This window comes from Microcaecilia unicolor, chromosome 11, assembly GCF_901765095.1.
Source record: "Microcaecilia unicolor chromosome 11, aMicUni1.1, whole genome shotgun sequence".
NCBI classification, from domain to species: domain Eukaryota; kingdom Metazoa; phylum Chordata; class Amphibia; order Gymnophiona; family Siphonopidae; genus Microcaecilia; species Microcaecilia unicolor.
The window spans coordinates 190,567,011-190,590,681 of NC_044041.1; positions in this window are offsets into that span (position 1 = coordinate 190,567,011).

A 23,671-nucleotide genomic window follows, 5' to 3' on the forward strand; every position below is an offset into this window, starting at 1 on the left:
TCGATGTGCACTCGGGGTGGATTGCCCCTCGCCGTTTCCCTATACAAGTACGAATGCGCTCCGGGGGGGGGGGTTGTGCAGCGGCGACCCGCCCCGGGTGTCAGCCGCCCTCGCTACGGCACTGATTTTAAGTATTTATATACTGTTTTTATTTATTTATTTATTAGGATGTATTTACTGCCTTTTTGAAGGAATTCACTCAAGGTAGTGCAGTAAGAATAAATCAAACATGAGCAACAGACAATTACAGCAGTAAAAATATTCAAATAACAATACAAAGTATGGCATAGTAGACTACTTACAACGTCAACACAATACGTAATAGAACATTTGAATTGACAGTATAGGCTATATGCAGAGTAAGAAGAGTTAAAAAGTAAGGTGACTGATTTAAAGAAAGTTGCACATGAGATCAGAGAGATGATTAAATGTTATCTCAGCTAGGGTAGGAGTGGATAAACATGTCCTGCTGCAGTATGTGCAGCCCGAGTCACTCCTTGTGTGTGTGAGCGAGACTAAGTTAGTTTCTTCTTCCATTAAAGGTAAGAGAATAAGAGAAGTTAGAAAGTAAGGTGACTAATTTAAAGAAAGTTGCACATCAATTTCTATCAATCATAATGTATTATAAGCCACACTGAGCCTGCAAAAAGGTGGGAAAATGTGGGTTACAAATGCAATAAAATAAAAAATAAATGAGATCAGAGAGATGGTTAACATAGATAGGTAACAGAGATAGCCCAGCTATCTCCCGCAGTCCAAGCTGAACCCGGTTATTCAATGCCGGGCTGATTCCAGTGACCGGCTTTGAATATTTTGGGGTTTTTTTCTGGACGGTTGAAGATAACCAGCTATGTCGATATTCAGACATGGTCGGTTATCTTTAAACTGGCCAAAGATATACCAGGGTTTGACGCGGCCAAATATGACCACCAAACCCTGTTTATTTATTTATTTATTGCATTTGTACCCCACATTTTCCCACCTATTTGCAGGCTCAATGCGGCTTACATAGCACCGTGAGGCGTTAGTTGCCTTCAATGATAAACATATACAACGTGATGTTATTATCAAAGAGGTTCATGTGTTGCAGATACAGTAGGAGAGTCATTGAAAAGAAGAGTTATATAGTGTTCGTTACGGGATTTAAAAATCGGTGGATAGCTGGTTATATCACATGTTATAACCAGTTACTGCCAGCTGTTAACTGTGAATATTTAGCGGAGGATAGCCGGTTAAGCGCTATTTAACAGGTTAAATAGCGCTAAATATCAGGCGGATAGAGTAGACTATAAATGTACTTGGTAACATATGTAACTTTGTAAGTCTATGTGCTTTGAAATGAGTCTCAATATATCTCTATAAAATACTATCACAAATCCCGCAGAAATTGTGCCTAGATTGAAGATGTGAAGATTGCAGCTGCCCAAAAGCAGGTGCAAATGTACACTTGCACAATATACAAACTTGCACATATTTTATGAAGTATATGTGTAAATTGTGACACCCTTGCCATCCACACTCTAGCCAAACTCTCCTCCTGAACACACCTACACTGAATGTGTGCATAAGAATGTGTAATCGTGCCATCGCACGTAGTTTTGCACAGTATCAGGCAAGTACCCACCTGGACATTTCCCTTGAGACAATTCCCACCTAGGACAATTTCCACTTAAGGGGGATCAATAGAAATCAAACAAAATAAAACATGGAAAAGAAAATAAGATGATACCTTTTTTTATTGGACATAACTTAATACATTTCTTGATTAGCTTTCGAAGGTTGCCCTTCTTCCTCAGATCCACTTAAGGGTGACAATTCCCACCAAGGACTCCCCCCTCCCAGCCATTTTTTTTTTTTACCGACAGTAGCTTCTTTCTTGTATCTGATCCCATAAGTCCTGGTGGTGCTTTTTTTTTTTTTTTACAGCATCTGGAACATGGAGGTTAGAGCAGTATACGTGTAACATGGTGTCAGAATTATTGAGCAGTATGTCAATTGATTTTGCTGAATCAGATATAAAAATTCAGCTTTTAAAAGACATATTGAAACTGCAACAGAGAAACTGGCTTTCATTTCAAGTCCCTCTTTCTTCCCTCCCCCCCTCTTTCCTGGGAACTTCTGATAGCAGGGCTAGTCAATTACAAACACTTAATAGAGACAAAAGGTACTGGGATATAGCTTCCTTCTCCTCCCACTTGAAGGACTGGTAACAAAAGCATGACTAAGGTGGGTACCCGAAGGCTCATCAAGACATCTCCGAAAACCAAAGACCCAAGAGACAGAAAGTCTGGAGAACCCATTGAAGACAAAGACTTCAGAGGAAAAGCATAAACAAAACATTTGCCTGTCATCAGATGTATACCTGCCCCCTTCCATCAGCTATCAGACAAGAAGATGCCAGGACATCTGCATAAAGGAAAGACTTGTAATGTGATCATGTGAACAAACTACAATAACCATAATGCCTTGCAAAATATCCAGTGCAAAACCAGGAAGCAAATGCACACAGGACATGCACTCATATTTCCCTGTAAACAGACTGTATAAAAGCCTGGAAAAGCCCAGCTCAAAAAGCTTCTTGGGACCTGACCTGCAGCTTACCTGCCTGCTATGAGGCCCTCTCCTGCAACCATGTGTTTACCTCATGCTGTTCATACTTTGTAACAAGGACTTGTAAGTAACATAACTTTTGATCTAGACTGCTACCTTACTTTGAAGTACAGACAGTGCCGTAGCGAGGGCTAATGGCACCCGGGGCGGGTCGCCGCTGCGCACCCCCCCGGGTGCAGCACGGCATGACCATGCCCCTCTGCAGCGCACCCCCCTCCGGAGCGCAACCCCCCGGACCACATTCTTACCTGCGGGAGGGCCAATCCGCCCCGAGTGCACGTCACTCGGCGCTGCGTCGGCCCTGCTGGTTCCCTGCTCTCTCTGCCCCGGAACAGGAAGTAACCTGTTCCGGGGCAGAGGGAGCAGGGAACCAGCGGGGCCAGCACCCCCCGAGCGTGTGCACCCGGGGCGGACCGCCCCTCCCGCCCCCCCTTCCTACGCCACTGAGTACAGATTCTCTGTAAGATCTCTTAAAAGAACTACCTTTCATTGCAATATTATTTACATGATTTGTATTTTAAATAAACCCTTTTTGAAGCTAAATATATGGTCTTTTGTGTCCAAAGTGGATGCTTTTAAATCTTGCAGTACAGAATACTGCAATTGTTAATCTTGTTGCTTTAATCGGCAACTGGTGGAGAATTAAATATTAGTGAGTGCTCTAGCTATCCCCAAGATAAATAATTTCTTCTTGTAACATACGGATGTACACAGAGGATGTATAATAACGGAATAACTTTTCATAGGTAGAGTAGTAATTTGTCATAATTCGTAATCAGTGTGTCATTTTGAGGGGCTGAATTAGGTTGAAACCTAGTTTGGGGGTGTGTGGGTGGGCATTGTCCCTCTACACAAACTTCATGTCTGGAAGGGGAAAGGGATGTGTAAAAGATAATGTTGTGTGGGGGGTGAGGGGGTATTGCCCCCCCCCCCCCCCCCCGCCCACACCAATGATCTGGAAGAGAAAAGGGAGGGAGATTACTTGTCCTAGTGTGTTTTTTTTTTTTTTTTGAGGAGGGGGTTGACTTATGGGTGGGAATTGTCCTCTCTGGTGTGCTGGGAATTGGTTCAGTGGGAACTGTCTGGTGGGAACTAACCTAGAACTTTTTGCACCTAGGCGATTTGATAAGAGCAATTAAACATGCATCCTAAATTTCAAAATAAGCAGTGGGGCTCTTCTTTTTAACAGTTTGCCTCTCTCCCTTTCCTTGCTGGCAGAAGCTGTGATAAACCTGCCCATCTTTCCAAACAGACAGAAGTTGTGCTTTCAGGAGCAGATGCTGTAAATTCATGTTTGACGTCCCAGTGCACTGTTGGAGCATGGACTATGAAGCTCGTTAATTACTCACTCAGGAATGCAATGGTGTTAAATCTTACTCATGCCTTGATTAACTGCAAATAAACCTCCGTTAACAAAATGCTCAGCTCAAGGTACATGCCTGTACCTGTAGATTTCTAGTCCAGGTTACCACCAAGTCCTTAATGCACCCCAGTCTACAGCACAGAGGCTTCAGAACAGGGTCTGATCTCATACCAATACCCAGTGCCACCCTACTTAAACAGGACCCACAGGCATGAACATGTTCAAGAAGTCAGGTCCAAGTGCATTTTGTTTCATTAACATTCATGCACAATGTCTGCCCAAGGTGTTGATTCACTTTCAGGAGACCTACTGGCAGCCTTGCTGGCATATTTCTCAGCTTACCCTCCTTATGAAAGTGATACCCTTCCAGGACGCTCTCGCTCACCTAATCAAGCCTTTTTATCTCAACAGATTTCAATAACATTCTTTTCTCTTCCCTAATTTAAAAGGAGAACAAGAAGAAGCATCTTTGCTGAAAATGATGGCTCTGTGTTTATACAGGTCGGTCTCCTAATTACAATTAGTGACACCATCAGGGAGTTGGGTATTGTCCTACATAATCAATTCACTTTTGCTTCTCAGATATAAATCCTTCTTTGTTCATTATTTGCAAGAAATAAAATATGCCCAATATTCCACTCACGTATTCTTCACTGTTTTGACTACTATAATGAAAGAATTGTTCCCTCACTGGGAGGTCCTTTTACTCAAGTGCGCCAAAAAATGGCCTGTGCTGGTGTAGACATATGTATTGGACGTGCGCAGGTCCATTTTTTGGCGCACCTGCAAAAAAGGCCTTTTTTGGGGCCAAAAATGGACATGCAGCGAAATAAAAATTGGTGCGTGTCCATTTTGGGCCTGAGACCTTACTGCCACCTATTGGCCTAGCGGTAAGGTCTCATGCGTTAACCGGGCGGTAATGGTCTACGTGTGTACAGTGCCGATTACCGCCCAGTTAGCGCTGCGTGCCAAAGCTATTTCAGCATGCTTAATGGATGCACGTACTACTACTACTACTAATAGCATTTATATAGCGCTACCAGACGCACGCAGCGCTGTACATTTGACATAGAGAGACAGTCCCTGCTCAAAGAGCTTACAATCTCAGACAAGACATTACGGGCAAGGGAATTACAGGGTAAAGAGGAACAGGGGAGGAGGAGGGCAAATGAGTAGTGGTTAGGAGCGAAAGGCAGCAGTGAAAAGGTGAGCTTTCAGCATAGATTTAAAACGTAAAAAATGAAATTATCCCCTGGGCCACGCGGTAGCCGGCGGTAGTTCAAAATTGACACCCATAGGATGTGCAGCTTACTAAAAGGGCCCCTGGGTGCTTATGGGTAATCCAGAGTTCAGGGGTCAAGCTTCTGTATGGAGCTGAGAAGTCTCTCCATTAAAAGATAACACTGGTTGCTCATGACTTTTCTTTTCTTAATTTAATCTTGAATGTTTTTTGTTAATTTAAGTTTCTAGTGTATTGCAGATATACCTAGAATTGTAGATCCAGTGATAGGTCTTTAAGTTGTGTTATTTTAGTCGGTAAGTTCACTCTTGTGCTTTAAATTTGCATTATTTTTTCTTTTCATTTTTAATTGTATACTACAATCAGTTTTGCAGTTTATAAGTATGATATAAATTAATACATGAATCACTTTTCCGATTCAGTTTAAGATACTTGCTCTTCCTGCATTCTACTATGATGCCCCTGTATTTCTCATCAGCCCACAGTCCCCCTCCCCTCCTCTTTGATCACTTAGATCCGCACAGGATAATTTTCTGTGGTTCCAGCTTTCACAAGAATCGGTCTTGAAATGACACTTTGCACTGCTTTTTTGTGTTCTGGCTCTCGTTCTTTGGAACTTATGCCTTTGAAGGGTTAAAAGCCAGGCTTTTAATCTATTTCATTCTTTTTGATGTATATTTCAAACAACCCCTCTTGGGCAGCACCAGGTCCTGGGACCTGCTGAACATCCTTCTCCCTGTTCCAGTGCTGGATATTATGTTGCAGTTTTGATTATTTTCGTTACAAAGAACCTTAAAGGCTCCTTTTCCTAAGGTGTGCTAATGGATTTAGCGTGCACTAAATGACAAGATGCCCATTATGTTCCTATGGGCGTCTTGTTGTTAGCGTGTGCTAAATCTGTTAGTGCACCTTTGTAAAATAACCCCTAAATCTTCCTTTATGAGGAAGCTTTCAAATTACAACTTTAAATATATCACACAAGACAGAACTTAGGCCACCGCTGCCAACAGGCCTAACACATTCGTTTCTGGCTCACACTGTCCACTGTGCAACCACAGGTTTCACTGCATCCTCCGCTGGTAGGCATTGGAATCCACGAGCTCTTTCCTTGGCATTGCACCATTATGGGTTGGGTTGCAGAAAAGTCAAATGAAGCATGAGCGCTTCTGAGCCAGGAGCACAGCAAAGGCATAAGACATGAAGGAAATTCCTGGGAGGAAGTGAGATCGTCCGCAAGCACACTAGCTTCTTATAGTGTTGCAGCAGAAAACAAAGCTAATCTATTCTTCCTCCACCTGCCCTTACCGGGACTTGAAGCCCCACGTGGCAGGGTCCAGGCAATGTAGCACCAGCCACTCCATCTCACTGGCCTGTCCCTCCAGCAGCAGTAGTAGCAACTTCAGCACCCAGAGAACCACACAACCAGTGGCGTTCCTAGGGGCGCTGACACCCGGGGCGGATCGCTGATGCGCTCCGCCCCCCGGGTGCAGCAACCCCCCCCCCCCCCGGCGAAATAACCCCCCGGGTGCAGCGTGAACCCCGGTGAAAGATCCCCCCCCCTTGTTACGCCAGTGCACACAACTGCTACTGCCCATCCAGGAGCCTCTTCTTGTGCTGAAAGGGGGTTCAGGAACCTGCCAGTACCAGGGGCGTAGCCAGACACCCAATTTTGGGTGGGCCTGGGCCCAAGATGGGTGGGCAGAAGAACTCCGCCTTGTCCCACAAGTGATTTGGTCTCTCCCTCTCTCACTTGCATGCCATGTGGTCTCTCAAGCATCCCCCCCCCCCCCTCCTTCTCCTGCATACCTTTTAAATAGCAGATTTTCACTGGCAGTGATCAGCAACTAATCAGCACTGCTCATGTTGGCCCCACAACTTCCTGTTTCTGCATAGGTGGGAATACATCAGAGGGAAGGCTATGGGGCCAGTGCGAGCAATATGTATCGGTCGCTGCTCACTGCAGGCAAAGATCTGCTATTTACAAGGTATGCAGGAGGGACAGTTGTTGGGAGTGGTGGGACTTGGGGATCCCTGCCAGCCACATCATAAGTGTGCTGATACTGGGTGGGCCTGAGCCCAACGTGGGTGGGCCTGGGCCCACCCTTGGCTACGCCACTGGCCAGTACCTCATGTTTTTTTTTGTCACTGCATGAACTTATCATCAGGCACTGAGGTTTTAGCATGTAATTCTGTAACTTAAATGTAAATCATGTGAGGGGACAGACAAGACAGACCTTCTACTGTAGATACCATCACTAGAGTGAAAAACACCCCCCCCCCCCCAAAAAAAAAAAAAATCCTGAATAAAACAAAATTTGAACAGTCGGAGCTAGACTCATGGGACCTGAAACTGTGAGACTAACCTGACATGGTTCAAGTTTAGAGAGAGCAAAATATTGCTGCAAAAATGGAAGACACCTTGTTTGTGAGGCAGCTGTACAAACAGCAAGGCAAGGAGAACGGGTGGCAGATTCCAAAGCATGTTAGTTGTTGCCTAGGAGTAACAGATATGAGAGAACAAGAGTGGATGACGGCTGGGGGGACAGAATAAGTGATAAAGACTGGGTGAAGGCTGTGGGTATAAAAGAGAAAGAGAGAAAGAGAGCAAGGGCGTAGCCAGAAAACAGATTTTGGATGGGCCTAGGCAAGAAGTGGATGGGCATCGAGTGTTCTCCCCCTACCTCCAACAAAAAATATCTCAGCTGGCAGGAAAATTAATCTTTTCACCTTGGCAGTCTGCAGCACGCGTGCGCTGAAAACTGAGCATGTGCAGGTGCTGGTATTGTAGAGAGTAGCATTTGCGTTACCATCAGAATCCCCACCAGCTACCACTAAATGTGTGCTACTGTTGGGTGCGCCTGAGTCCTAAGTGGGTGGGCCCCAGCCCACCCAGGCCCACCTGTGGCTACGCCACTGAGAGAGAGAGGATGAAGTTTGGGGGGTATGAGAGAGAGAGAGAGAGACTGGGTGAAGGTTTTTTTTTCAGTGGAGGGTGACAATGTTGGAGGAGTGGGGAAAGAGAAATGAGAGAGGTCTCAACTACGGGCCTCTAAGTTTTTGGCTCGTTTCCTAGATCTAATAATTGTTTTCAGCACAGTCCTTGGGATATACAAAGAATATTTATGAGATAAATTCGCATGTAACAGAGCCACTGTGTGCACGTTCATTGCAAAGAGTTTGAAAACCAGACTCACTGAGTGTATTGCATCACTGACGGAATTACTTCCACGTTGTCAGAGTAGTATCAGAGCTGCAGTTATCTCCATTGGATGCAGGCTGTTTTATTCCTAACTTGTGCTTCGTATAGAGGCAGGCGCAGTTGAGCGCTGAAACACGCCCCGTGTCGGGTCCTTTCTCATTAAAGATTGTATCATTGTTCCAGTTCTTGAGGGGTTCGATTCCCACTGCAGCTCCTTGTGACTCTGGGCAAGTCACTTAACCCTCCATTGCCCCAGGTACAAAATAAGTACCTGAATATAGGTAAACCGCTTTGAATGTAGTTGCAAAAACCACAGAAAGGAGGTATATCAAGTCCCAGTTCCCTTTCCCTATTGGAGATTCTACACGGAATGTTGCTACTATTTGAGATTCTACATGGAATGTTGCTATTCCACTAGCAACATTCCATGTAGAAGCCTGCCCTTGCAGATCAGCAACGCGGCCGCACAGGCTTCTGTTTCTGTGAGTCTGACATCCTAGACTCACAGAAACAGAAGCCTGCGCGGCCGCATTGCTGATCTGCAAGGGCAGGCTTCTACATAGAATGTTGCTAGTGGAGGAATAGCCTAGTGGTTAGTGCAGCGGACTTTGATCCTGGGGAACTGGGTTCAATTCCCACTGCAACTCCTTGTGATTCCGGGCAAGTCACTTAACCCTCCATTGCCCCAGGTACAAAACTAAGTACCAGAATATATGTAAACCACTTTGAATGTAGTTGCAAAATACCATAGAAAGGCAGTATATCAAGTCCCATTTCCCTTCCCCTTTTGTGCTTTTCTTGTGCTGCTTGACTCTGTGTACTTTTGGACTCTCTCTTTGGTTGCTCCAAGGATAAATCAAGACCAGGTATACATATGAAGTATCACATGCCATATGTAGTGAGTGTCTTGTAGGGCAGACTGGACGGACCCGTGCAGGTCTTTATCTGCCGTCATCTACTATGCTGCTACTATGTATGTCTATATCGTGTGATGGCCTTTTTTGAAAAGGGTCGAGAGACGGTTCCTGATGGAGTCTCTTTCCTAACAAATGTATTTATCTAAGCTCTACAAAGTGAGCTGACCTTTCCTATAAAAGGGGCGGGTGATTTTCAGCTCTGTGCCAGCAAAAAATATTCATATACGCTTAATGGATTTTACTAAAATATATGAACCTTTCTTTGTTTCATTCTGTAGTGTAACTTGTGGCGGGTGTGGACCGTGAGCGTTAAATTCAATGATCACAATGTTTTAATTGGTATTATGTAAGGGGAACAGCCTGGAAGCAGTACCCTGTTCAACAGTTTCTAACAAGCACTGGATCTGGAGAAAGCCCAGTTTGCTGTTTTTATTTATTTGAGGTTTTTTTTTGTTTTTAAAGGGGCGGATAGTTTTGCATGAAAGTCAGGGACATAAATAATAATAATTTGTTTTCATCCCAGTAGTACCCAGCATGCAAAGTGAATGAATGATGCCTGTGGTGCTGACGGCTGGGGGTGGGGGTGGGGGTGGGGGTGGGGGTAGGGGGAGGAGAGCAGGCGTTCTCTCTAATGTAATAAACACTTTTGGCTAGAGGACTGTAAAGACTGCTCATGCTCTCTTACAGCACCCTTAGAACTAAAAGGAAAAAAGGGAACAGATTAAAAGATTGTGCAAAAAAGCCTGCAAGTCAGTTTGCTGACACAGGTTTGACATATAGTAACATAGTAGATGACGGCAGAAAAAGACCTGCATGGTCCATCCAGTCTGCCCAACAAGATAAACTCATATGTGCTACTTTCTGTGTATACCTTACCTTGATTTGTACCTGCCCAGCACTAGCCCCGCCTCCCAACCACCAGCCCCGCCTCCCAATCTCGGCTAAGCTTCTGAGGATCCATTCCTTCTGAATAGGATTCCTTTATGTTTATCCCACGCATGTTTGAATTCCGTTACCGTTTTCATCTCCACCACCTCCTGCTAATGTCCACTAATGACTTCTGACATCTACATGTCTCTTAACTGTTAGCCACCAACATCTCTAAAATTAGAGTACATAGTTATACTACCAATAACTATTAATTTTTCATTTATAGCCCAACTACAACGTACACAATAAAATTCATAAAAATGAAAAAGACCCATAATCTCTCTTAAATCAGCCAATAAATTACCATAGATTTCAAGACCCTTCTCTGAATTCCAATAGACCTCTTCCTGGGGGTGCAGGCACCACTGGTTAAGAACACCCTGGTCTATACACTATAGTCTGTTCTAGATAGAGGACCAAGGCTCTCTTGGTGTATCACATGGTTTTTATTTTCCTATAACCCCAGGAAAGGAAACTAAATTGCAGGCATGAAATGGTGCAAATGGTGAGATACTTGTCCTCCTCCAAGACCCAAACATAAGAATTAGGGCTCAAGTCTCACAGTGATCTTTGTACCAGTGGGTTTGCTTGCACTGTATTTCTGTGGAATATTTCCCCTTGCAGTAGTTGAAGGAAATATTAAGTCCTTGGGCAAGGGCTACAGTGAGGGGCAATGATAGGGTTTTGGGTACTTCAGATGAACCTTCAGCCTTGTACCCTAAAGGCCAGAAAAGGCTAAAAGAGAATTTGAAAAGACGCTTGCTGTAGAAGCAAACACTCGTAGCACAACTTTTTCAGGTACATTAGAAGCAGAAAACCCGTGAGGGAGTCAGTTCCACTGTTAAAATCATAAAAGAGTGAAATAAGCACTCAGGGAGGACTACGCCATAGTGGAGAGGCTAAATTAACTCTTTACATTGGTCTTTACTGAGGAGGATGTAAGGTGCCAAAAATGGTATTTAAGGGTGATGATGCAAAGGAACTGAAATAAATATCAGTGAACCTGGAAGATGTTATAAGTCAAATTCACAAGTTAAAGAGCAGCAAATCACCCGGACCAGATGGTATACACCCTGGGGAATTGAAAGAAATTAAACTGTAAATCTACTATTGTAATCTATAACCTATTATTAAAATCATCCATAGTATCTGAAGATTGGAAGGTGGCCAACGTAACGTCAATTTTTGAAAAGGGCTCCAGGGGTGATCCAGGAAACTACAGACCTGTAAGCTTGACATCACTGCTGGATAAAAAGATAGAAATTATTTAAAAAGAGCAAATCTATTGAAAAAAATACATAAATATAGCTTAAAGGGACAGAGTCAAAGTGGATTCAATTTGGAATCTTTTTTTTTTTAAGGCTTGAAGGTGGATGAAGGTGAACCGATAGATGTAGTGCTATCTAGATTTTCGGAAAGCTCATAAGAGACTCCTGAGAAAATTAAAAAGTCATAGGATAGGAGGCAATGTTCTGTTGTGGATTGGGAGCTATTTAAAAATAGCAAACAGAAAATAGGATTAAATGGACAGTTCTCTAAGTGAAGGAAGGTGAAAAGTGGAGTGCCACAAGGATCTGTACTGGGACCAGTGCTTTTTACATAAGTACATAAGTAATGCCATACTGGGAAAAGACCAAGGGTCCATCGAGCCCAGCATCCTGTCCACGACAGCGGCCAATCCAGGCCAAGGGCACCTGGCGAACTTCCCAAACATACAAACATTCTATACATGTTATTCCTGGAATTGTGGATTTTTCCCAAGTCCATTTAGTAGCGGTTTATGGACTTGTCCTTTAGGAAACCATCCAATCCCTTTTTAAACTCTGCTAAGCTAACCGCCTTCACCACTTTCTCTGGCAACGAATTCCAGAGTTTAATTATACGTTGGGTGAAGAAACATTTTCTCCGATTTGTTTTAAATTTACTACACTGTAGTTTCATCGCATGCCCCCTAGTCCTAATATTTTCGGAAAGCGTGAACAGACGCTTCACATCCACCTGTTCCACTCCACTCATTATTTTATATACCTCTATCATGTCTCCCCTCAGCCGTCTCTTCTCCAAGCTGAATAGCCCTAGCCTCCTTAATCTTTCTTCATAGGGAAGTCGTCCTATCCCCGCTATCATTTTAGTCGCCCTTCGCTGCACCTTTTCCAATTCTACTATATCTTTCTTGAGATGCGGCGACCAGAATTGAACACAATACTCAAGGTGCGGTCGCACCATGGAGCAATACAACGGCATTATAACATCCTCACACCTGTTTTCCATACCTTTCCTAATAATACCCAACATTCTATTCGCTTTCCTAGCCGCAGCAGCACACTGAGCAGAAGGTTTCAGTGTATTATCGACGACGACACCCAGATCCCTTTCTTGGTCCGTAACTCCTAACGTGGAACCTTGCATGACGTAGCTATAATTCGGGTTCTTTTTTCCCACATGCATCACCTTGCACTTGCTCACATTAAACATCATCTGCCATTTAGCCGCCCAGTCTCCCAGTCTCTTAAGGTCCTCTTGTAATTTTTCACAATCCTGTCGCGATTTAACAACTTTGAATAACTTTGTGTCATCAGCAAATTAACATATTTATAAATGATCTGGAAAAGGAAACGATGATTGGGCTGATCAGATTTACAGATGACACAAAACTATTCAAAGTTTTAAAATTACATGCAAACTGTGAGACATTGCAGGAGGGCAGTGAGAAGCTGAAAGACTGGGTATCCAAATGGTAAATGAAATTTAATGTGGACAAGTGCCAGGTGATGCACATTGGGAAGAATAAACCCAAATTATAGCTATGTGATGCTAGATTCCACATTAGGGGTCATCACAGTTTGAAATGTCATTATGAACAGTATGTTGAAATCTGCTTAATGTGTGACAGCTGCTCAAAAAGCAAACAATGTTAGGAATTATTAGGAAAGAAATAGAGAATAAAACAAAGAAAATCACAGTGCCTCTGTATTGCTCCATGGTGAGACCATGCCTTGACTACCGTGTGTAATTCTGATTGCCACATCTCGGAAAAAGATAGAGTGGAACTGGAAAAGGTACAGAGAAGGGCAACCAAAATGATTGAGGGGATGGAACGAGTCTCATAGGAAGGAAGGCTAAAGAGGTTTGGGCTCTTCGGCTTGGAGAAGAGAGGGCTAAGGGAAGATATGATAGAGCTATGAAATCCTGCATACAGTGGAACGGGTACATGCAAATGGATTGTTTACTCTTTCAAGAAGTACAAAGACTAGGGGACACTCCATGAAGTTGCAAAGTACTACATTTAAAACAAACAAGAGAAACCGTTTTTTTTGTTTTTTTTACTCAACATGTAGTTAACCTGTGGAACTCATAGACAGAGGATGTTGTAAAAGCAGTTAATGTAGCTGGGTTTTTGAAAAAGGTTTGGACAAGTTCCTGGAACATAAACAATTATTAAGGTAGTCCTGGGGAAAGGGAAATGGGACTTCATATACTGCCTTTCTGAGGTTTTTGCAACTACATTCAAAGTGGTTTATATAGTATATTCAGGTACTTATTTGTACCAGGGGCAATGGAGGGTTAAGTGACTTGGTCAGAGTCACAAGGAGCTGCAGAGGGAATTGAACCCAGTCCCCAGGATCAAAGTCCACTGTACTAACCACTAGGTTACTCCTCCACTCCTTTGGGATTCTGGAATCTTGCTATTCTTTGAGGTTCTACATGGAATGTTGCTACTCTTTGAGATTGTGCTTGGAATCTTGTTAATGGGACTTGATATACTGCCTTTCTGAGGTTTTTGCAACTACATTCAAAGTGGTTTAGATATATTCAGGTGCTTATTTTGTACCAGGGGCAATGGACTTGCCCAGAGTCACAAGGGGCTGTGGTGGGAATTGAATTTAGTTCCCCAAGATCAAAGTCCACTGCACTAACTACTAGGCTACGCCTTCACTCCCACTGTTTATCCCTGAGTTTAAGTTATATGGAACCTTTTGGGACTCTGCCAGGTGCTTGACTTTTGACTTGGGACTGGCCTACAGGATACTGGACTTGATGGGCCCATTGATCTGACCCAGTATGGCGATTCCTAAGTTTTTATGATCTTACCCAATTGACTTTCAGATCCCCCCCCAACAAACAATATGAAGGAAATTAAATGAATGGTTTGAAAATAGCCCAGTCTCCTTATGGTGATTTTTTTTCTTTTAGTTTTGTCTGGTTGTCAGGATGTATCATTTTGCTTCGACTGCAGCTGCTCTTTGCCACTTCCCAGCTGCTGCCTTGTCCTGGCATAACCTCCCCCCTCCCCTCTGGGTGCCTTATGGTTAAGTCTGCCCTTGTGCAGTATGTTAAATTTGTACCAGAAAGTTGATTTGTGTCTCTTTCGGTTTGATTCTCTACTCTGGCAATTCATCTTTCTCTGCTAACACTACAAAGTATAGGCTAAAAAAGTAGGGGAGATGAACTACATAAGGGAGGTAGGGGGTTTTGTGGTGCCCATGATGCACTTCGCCTGCATATTATACTAACATGGTAAACGGCAGCAGATAAGGACTTGAATGGCCCACCCAGTCTGCCCGATTAGGTGGGTAGGGTAGTGTCTGTGTGCCCTTGTTTAGGTTGCACCTGCTGCTCTGTACAGGTTACTCCCCTCTAAAGTGTGAAGGCAGGGACGCAGAGAGACTGAGCCAGGCTCGGGGTAGGGCTGCCGCTGCCGGCCCCCCAGGACCACCGCTGTCGTCCCTCCCAGGACCGCCACGTAGCCAGACCATAAAAATTGGGGAGGCAGGGCCCAAAGTGGGGGAATACATAAGTACATAAATATTGCCATACTGGGACAGACCAAAGGTCCATCAAGCCCAGCATCCTGTTTCCAACAGTGACCAATCCAGGTCAGAAGTACCTGGCAGAAAAACAAAGAATAGCAACATTCCATGTAGAAGCCCAAAGAGTAGCAAGATTCCATTCAGAATCCCTAGTACATAAGTGCATAAGTATTGCTATACTGGGACAGACCAAAGGTCCATCAAGCCCAGCATCCTGTTTCCAACAGTGACCAATCCAGGTCACAAGTACCTGGCAGAAAAACAAAGAATAGCAACATTCCATGTAGAACCCCAAAGAGTGGCAAGATTCTAGAATTCTAAAGAATAACAAGAAGCCATGAAGAATTTCAAAGAGTAGCAAGATTCCATTCAGAATCCCAAGTACATAAGTATTGCCACACTGGGACAGACCAAAGGTCCATCAAGCCCAGCATCCTGTTTCCAACAGTGGCCAATCCAGGTCACAAGTACCTGGCAAGATCCCAAAACAGTACAAAACATTTTATTCTGCTTATCCTAGAAATAAGCAGTGGAGTTTCCCCACGTCCATAGACCATTATTAAATGGACTTAGGGAAAATCCACTATTTCTGGGATAAACAGTATAAAATGTTTTGTACTTTTTTGGGATCTTGCCAGGTATTTGTGACCTGGATTGGCCACTGTTGGAAAGAGGATGCTGGGCTTGATGGACCTTTGGTCTGTCCCAGTATGGCAATATTTATGTACTTAATAATGGTCTATGGACTTTTCCTTTAGGAAGCCAGCCAAACCTTTTTTATACCCCGCTAAGCTAACTGCTTTTACTACATTGAGTGAAGAAACTTTTTTTTCCCATTTATTTTAAATTTACTACTTTGTAGCTTCATCGCATGCCCCCTAGTCCTAGTATTTTGGGAAGGAGTAAACAAGTGACTCACATCTACTCGGTATTTTATAGACCTCTATCATATCTCCCCTCAAGCCGTCTTTTCTTCAAGCTGAAGAGCCCTAGCGCAGCCTTTCCCCACCAGCAGAAGCCGTCCTCCAGCGCTGTTCTCCACTGCATTGCCTGCCCTGCAGATGCTTTTCCCCTCACGGCACGCATGCTCAAGATGAAGGGAAAAGCAGCCACAGGACAGGCAATGCGAAGAACAGCCCTGGAGGACGGCTTCTGCTGGTGGGGCTTCAGGATCCCTGCCAGCCAAACCAGAGGCCCTGAAGCCCTGTGTCTGCTCCTCCCCAGATTCTAAGGGGGGCCCCACCACCGGAGTTTTCTCTCTCCTGCTCCTGTCGGGACGTGATCACCTGGGTCCCATTAGGAGCAGGAGAGAGACAGACCCCGGCGCCGGGTCCCCCTTGGAGGCTGGGCCCAGGGGAATCTTTCCCCCTGCCCCCACCACTTGATGGGTCTGTGTGAAGGTCATTTGAGTTTACTTTGATTCCTTCCTGTTTATTCCATGTGTTTTTTGACCCCACCACATCCACTGGGTGTTCCAAGCATCCAGCGCCTTCTCCGTGAAAAACAATTTCCTGATATTACTCTGAAGTCTATCACCCTGGAACCTCAAATCATGTCCTCTGGTTCTGCCTTGCCTCCGGAAACGATATGTTCATATATTAATACTTGTCAAGTATTTAATTATCATTTCATATCTCTCCTGTCCCTCCTTTTCTCAAGTGTACACATATCTTCTCTTCTCATATATGTCTTTTGCCACAAACCCCATACCATTTTTGTCACCTTCTTCTGAACAGTTTCAAGTCTTTTTATGACTTTAGCGAGATACAGTCTGCAAAACGGAACGCAATACTCCAAGTGGAGCCTCACCAATGATGTACAGGGACATCCGCACTTCCTTTCTGCTGGTTATGCCTCTCTCTATTCAGCCTAGCATCCTTCTGGCTTTGGCTACAGTCTTGTCACATTGTTCTCTCAGCTTGAGATCCTAAGACACCATAAAAACAATGCATGACCTAACAATCTTCCATAGACTACTGAAAACTGACCTGTTCAAGAAGGCCTACCATAACGATCCATCTTACTTACAAAATCATTAGACTTTACACGATAAAGACAAAAACGAACTCTTGTCACTTGACTTGTCACTCAGAAACCTCAATGCAGTATCATAATGTATTCTTCTTTACCATGTATTTATTTATTTTTTTGTTACATTTGTACCCCGCGCTTTCCCACTCAAGGCAGGCTCATTGCGGCTTACATGGGGCAATGTATGTATGCACCTTAATGCATTACCATTTGTAATTCTATACCCGTAAATGGCGATCGCCATCACGGCATAATGTAAGCCACATTGAGCCTGCAAATTGGTGGGAAAATGTGGGATACAAATGCTACAAATAAATAAATAAAATCACCCCCAAGGTCCTTCTCCTGGTTCCTGCAAATTATGGTGGAGGACTGCCATGCACGCCAGAGACTGCCAAGTGCCAACTTACTTTAGTGCCAAAGAATGCAGCCCTGAAGAGCATAGGTACAAATCAAAGTAGGGTACACAAAAAGCAGCAAATATGAGTTATCTTGTTGGGCAGACTGGATGGACCGTGCAGGTCTTTTTCTGCCGTCATCTACTATGTTACTATGTTACTTTTTATCACTGATAACAATACTCAATACTAGTAGAGTAATACAGGAGAGACACCTGGGTGGAGGTTAAAGGCAAGGCATTCAGATAAGTTATCTAAATTCTAGCAAAATTGCTTCCTGTCAGCTAGCAACATGGTTGAATGATAAAATAAAAGATAATAACTAACAAAAAAAAAAGTTAAAATTAAAGTGAAGATATCCAGAGTGATGCTAGTCAACACTAAGGGTAGGAAGGCAGGCACAAGTCTATGATTAAAATGTGAGCAGTTTAACAATTTGAATTAACTGCGATCTGAATATGAGACCTTGCCTTTAACCTCCACCCAGGTAACTTACTTTAGTGAGCATAGAAAAGCCCCAGTTCAGCCACAAACTCCAGAGCAAAGCTTTACAACCCCTTCTCACCCTACTGAAATGCATAGATTTTGTTGGGAATTGTTTTGGAAAGCCAGAGGGGGGGGGGGGGGGGGAATGCTTTTCCAAAGCTTCCTGCGTGCAACATGGGCTTGTTTTCCCCAAATCCTGAGCTGTGAATGTCTCTAAGAACTACAGAGTATCTCTATTTTCTTTTTTCTTTATACAAGGTTGTTCAGAAGAAAGCCCCAGGCTTATTTCCTCTTTCAGTGCCAGCTGGCTCTCACAAACAGGATAGCAGGAGAGCACTGCTAAGGGCACTACCACACTACACACATCCCAACACTTAAGACAAAGGGCGCGGTGTCTTAGCTCCACTCTGAAATGTTTCAGCAAGGGAGAAAGCAAAGCACAGGTTTGGACCTAAATGGAGGAAGTCTTCCACCTGAAGTAGAAACTTTGGTGGTTCATTCTCCTTTTGGTCCACCAGTTTCTTCCTGCTCCTCGGGCTTTCAGCCCAGCTGCAACCAAGATTCACTTGTAATGAGCCAGGCTTTTCCTATCCTTCTCCCTCAACCCTGCCCTTCCCCTCAGCCAGTTCATCAAAGCAGCAATCCTCAGCCAGAGGCCATGCAATCATAGGCCCTAAATCTGACCACTAGGTGTCGCCATTGTGCAACAGTAGGGATTCCCTTCCCCCTGGGGCTGCGAATGCAACTTCCATGACCTCTTTAGCCCCAGACAGAGCAGGCAACAGAAACCTGGCTTGATAAATGTACTTAGATCCCCCACATGGTGGGGTATCCCTAAGCTGCTGGGTCAGCCAGTTCTTGGGAACTCTGGAAACAAACTCTTCTCATTTCTCTGTCTCCCTCTATTTATAGTAACATTAGTAAAACAGGCCTGTTTCTGACACAAATGAAACAGGCTCTAGCAAGGTTTTCCTCGGAGTGTGTATGTTTGAGAGAGAGAGAGAGAGAGAGTGTGTGTGTGAGAGAGAAAGTGTGTGTGAGAGATGGAGTGTGTGTGTGAGTGAGAGAGAGAATGAGTGAGAAAGAGACAGAGTACATGTGTGTTTGTGTCAGAGAGAGAGAGAGAGAGAGAGTGAGAGTGAGTGTGAGAGAGAGAGAGATACAGTGTGTGTGAGAGAGAGTGTATGTGAGAGACAGAGAGTGAGTGTGTGTGTGGGGCTCCGGGTTCCATGACCTCCTCCTTCCCTCCCTCCCTCTCCTTTTTTCCGAGTTCCAGGCCCCCCTTCCATCCGAGGTGCAGGCTCCCCTCCCTCCCTCTCCTCCTTCCCTCTCTCTCCTCCCCTCCAAGTTCTTGGCCCCCCCTTCTTCCGAGTTCCATGCCCCCCTCCCTCTCCTCCCCAGCGTGTTCCATGCCCCCTTTCCTCGGAGTGTGTATGTTTGAGAGAGAGAGTGTGTGGATGAGAGATGGAATGTGTATGTGAGAGAGAATGAGTGAGAGAGAGAGAGACAGACAGACAGAGTGTGTGTGTGTGTGTGTGTGTGTGTGTGTGTGTGTGTGTTTGTGTCAGAGAGAGAGAAAGTGTGTGAGAGACAGAGTGTGTGTTTGTCTGTATGTGAGAGATAGAGTGTGTGAGAGAGAGTGTATGTGAGAGACAGAGAGTGAGTGTGTGTGTGTGTGTGAGAAAGTGAAGCCTTCAAGCCTTGAAGCATTCGTGCGCTCTGTAAGGATCCATCTCCTCAATTGACGACACGTAGTTCCGGAACGTTGCAGGAATGCTTCAAGGCTTGAAGGCTTCACTTTCTCGGCTTCAGAACGTTGGAGGTGCATTTTATTATATAGGATGTGCGGTAATGATTTGCGATCTATTTACATTTCACAGGGGTCCTTTCGCAAAGGCGCATTGAAAAATGGCTTGCAGTAGTGTAGGCGCGGGTTTTGGGCGCCTGTAAAAAAAGGCCTTTTTAAAATTTTTGCCGAAAATGGACGTGCGGCAAAATGAAAATTGCTGCGCGTCCATTTTGGGTCTGAGACCTTACCGCCAGCCACTGACCTAGCAGTAAAGACTCATGCGCTAACTGGGCGGTGATGACCTACGCACGCCCGAAAATAAAAAAATATTTTTCAGAGGCGACTACTGGACATGTGCAAAAAAATGAAATTACCACAAGAGCCACGTGGTAACTCCATTTTGGCGCACGTTGGGCGCGCGTAGACGCTTACGCGGCTTAGTAAAAGGGCATCTTAAATAGCTCTTTCTTTCTCCATCATCCCCCTTCCTCTCTGTTCCTTTTAGTCCTCCTGTTACGGTTTTTTTTAGTTTCTTCTGCTCTTTCTCCTGACATATATTTCTCCCAGTCTTTATTCCCCCTTTCTTGCTACCTTGAAGAGGAAGTTTACGGCAAGGGTCTTGACTCCTTGGATAATGGAAAGTTCTGGGCCAAAGTGGTTGACTAGTACTTCAAACCAAGTTGTAAACAGGCCTGGACAATGTGAATTGTTAAAGATATAGGCTGCATCTTCTAAGCTTATAACTTTGTTAGAGAACAACATGGAAGAAGTCATTGTCAGGATTCCTTAATGCATGACACCATGGAAAACTATCATTTTCCTCCAAGGCTTCCTTGGCCCCATAATGCACCTCTGTAGAGCAGACATGCCAAGTCTTTTTCATTAGGAGTGTGTCACTAATTTGTACATAAGTACATAAGTAATGACACACTGGGAAAAGACCAAGGGTCCATCGAGCCCAGCATCCTGTCCACAACAGCGGCCAATCCAGGCCAAGGGCACCTGGCAAGCTTCCCAAATGTACAAACATTCTATACATGTTATTCCTGGAATTGTGGATTTTTCCCAAGTCCATTTAGTAGTGGTTTATGGACTTGTCCTTTAGGAAACCGTCTAACCCCTTTTTAAACTCTGCCAAGCTAACCGCCTTCACCACGTTCTCCGGCAACGACTTCCAGAGTTTAATTATACGTTGGGTGAAGAAACGTTTTCTCCGATTTGTTTTAAATTTACTAAACTGTAGTTTCATCGCATGCCCCCTAGTCCTAGTATTTTTGGAAAGCGTGAACAGACGCTTCACATCCACGTGTTCCACTTTACTCATTATTTTATATGCCTCTATCATGTCTCCCCTCAGCCGTCTCTCCTCCAAACTGAAAAGCCCTAGCCTCCTTAGTCTTTCTTCATAGGGAAGTCGTCCCATCCCCACTATCATTTTAGTCGCCCTTCGCTGCACCTTTTCCAATTCCACTATATCTTTCTTGAGATGCGGCGACCAGAATTGAACACAATACTCAAGGTGCGGTTGCACCATGGAGCGATACAACGGCATTATAACATCCTCACACCTGTTTTCCATACCTTTCCTAATAATACCCAACATTCTATTCGCTTTCCTAGCCGCAGCAGCACACTGAGCAGAAGGTTTCAGTGTATTATCGACGACGACACCCAGATCCCTTTCTTGGTCCGTAACTCCTAACGTGGAACCTTGCATGACGTAGCTATAATTCGGGTTCTTTTTTCCCCACATGCATCACCTTGCACTTGCTCACATTAAACGTCATCTGCCATTTAGCCGCCCAGTCTCCCAGTCTCGTAAGGTCCTTCTGTAATTTTTCACAATCCTGTCGCGAGTTAACGACTTTGAATAACTTTGTGTCATCAGCAAATTTAATTACCTGACTAGTTACTCCCATCTCTAAATCATTTATAAATATATTAAAAAGCAGCGGTCCTTGCACAGACCCCTGAGGAACCCCACTAGCTACCCTTCTCCATTATAAATACTGCCCATTTAATCCTACTCTCTGTTTCCTATCCTTCAGCCAGTTTTTAATCCACAATAGGACATTTCCTCCTATCCCATGACCCTCCAATTTCCTCTGTAGCCTTTCATAAGGTACCTTGTAGACTCTAATTCTCGCACTCAGACCCTCAGTGCCAGTGTACTAATCTTGATTACTGCTTTCATGAAAGACAAGCCTATGAGAAGACGTTATAATGCCTTTGTATCGGTCCATGGTGCAGCCGCACTTTGAATATTGTGCTCAATTCTGATCTCCGCGTCTCAAAAAATATATAGTGGAATTAGAAAAGGTACAGAGAAGGGTGAAAAAAATGATAAAGGGGATGGGACGATTTCCCTATGAGGAAAGGCTAAAGCGGCTAGGGCTCTTCAGCTTGGAGAAAAGATGTCTCAGGGGAGATATGATAGAGGTCTATAAAATAATGAGTGAAGTGGACATGAATCACTTGTTTACTCTTCCCCAAAATACTAGGGGGCACACAATGAAGCTACAAAGTAGTAAATTTAAAACAAATTGGAGAAAATATTTCTTCACTCAATGTGTAATTAAACTCTGTTGCCAGCAAATGTAGTAAAGGCAGTTAGATGAGCGGGATTTAAAAAAGGTTTGGATAGCTTCCTAAAAGAAAAGTCCATAAGCCATTAATAAGATGAACTTGGGAAAATCCACTGCTTATTTCTAGGATAAGCAGCATAAAATGTATTGTACTGTTTTGGGATCTTGCCAGATACTTGTAACCTGCATTGACCACTGTTGGAAACAGGATGCTGGGCTTGATGGATCTTTGGTCTGACCCAGTATGGCAATACTTATGTACTTATGGAATACATTGGGAAAGCATTTCAAACTTGCTTAAAACTGCATGAATGTCTAGACTATGTGATAATGTACCTTTCCTCTACCAATCCCACTTAGATCTCACAAAGTCAAAACCCAATCTTTCCACACCTTGGATTCTGCCAGATACTTGTGACCTGAATTGGCTACTGTTGGAACTTGGAAGCAGGATACTGGGGTAGATGGACCTTTGATCTGGCCTAGGATGACAATTATTATGTTCTTATGTTCAATTGCACAGTATGGCTAGCTCTTCCTGGGGGCTGCTTGCTTCCCTTTCTCGAATCTCTGGTCCATGCTAACCTTTAATCCAGCCACCTACCTCTCGAACAAGCTTCTACTACTACTACTACTACTTAACATTTCTAAAGCGCTACTAGGGTTACGCAGCGCTGTACAATTTAACATAGAGGGACAGTCCCTGCTCAAAGAGCTTACAATCTAAAAGACAAGTGAACGGTCAGTCCGATAGGGGCAGTCAAATTGGGGCCGTCTGGATTTACTGAACGGTAAGGGTTAGGTGCCGAATGCAGCATTGAAGAGGTGGGTTTTAAGCAAAGACTTGAAGATGGGTAGGGAGGGGGCTTGGCGTAAGGGCTCAGGAAGTTTATTCCAAGCATAGGGTGAGGCGAGGCAGAATGGGTGGAGCCTGGAGTTGGCGGTGGTGGAGAAGGGTACTGAGAGGAGGGATTTGTCCTGTGAACGGAGGTTTCAGGCAGGAACGTAAGGGGAGATGAGGGTAGAAAGGTAGTGAGGGGCAGCAGACTGAGTGCATTTGTAGGTAAGAAGGAGAAGCTTGAATTGAATGCGGTATCTGATTGGAAGCCAGTGAAGTGACCTGAGGAGAGGGGTGATATGAGCTTCATCTGATCCAAAGAACTTACTCACTGCTTCTATGGCTCTACCATTTATTTTGGCAATTTTCATAGCCATACATATTTGAATACTTGTAAGAACATAGCCCTCTAACAGCTTCAATAAAAACCTTATTTTTTTCCTATGCAAACCAATAAAACATTACATTCTGTAT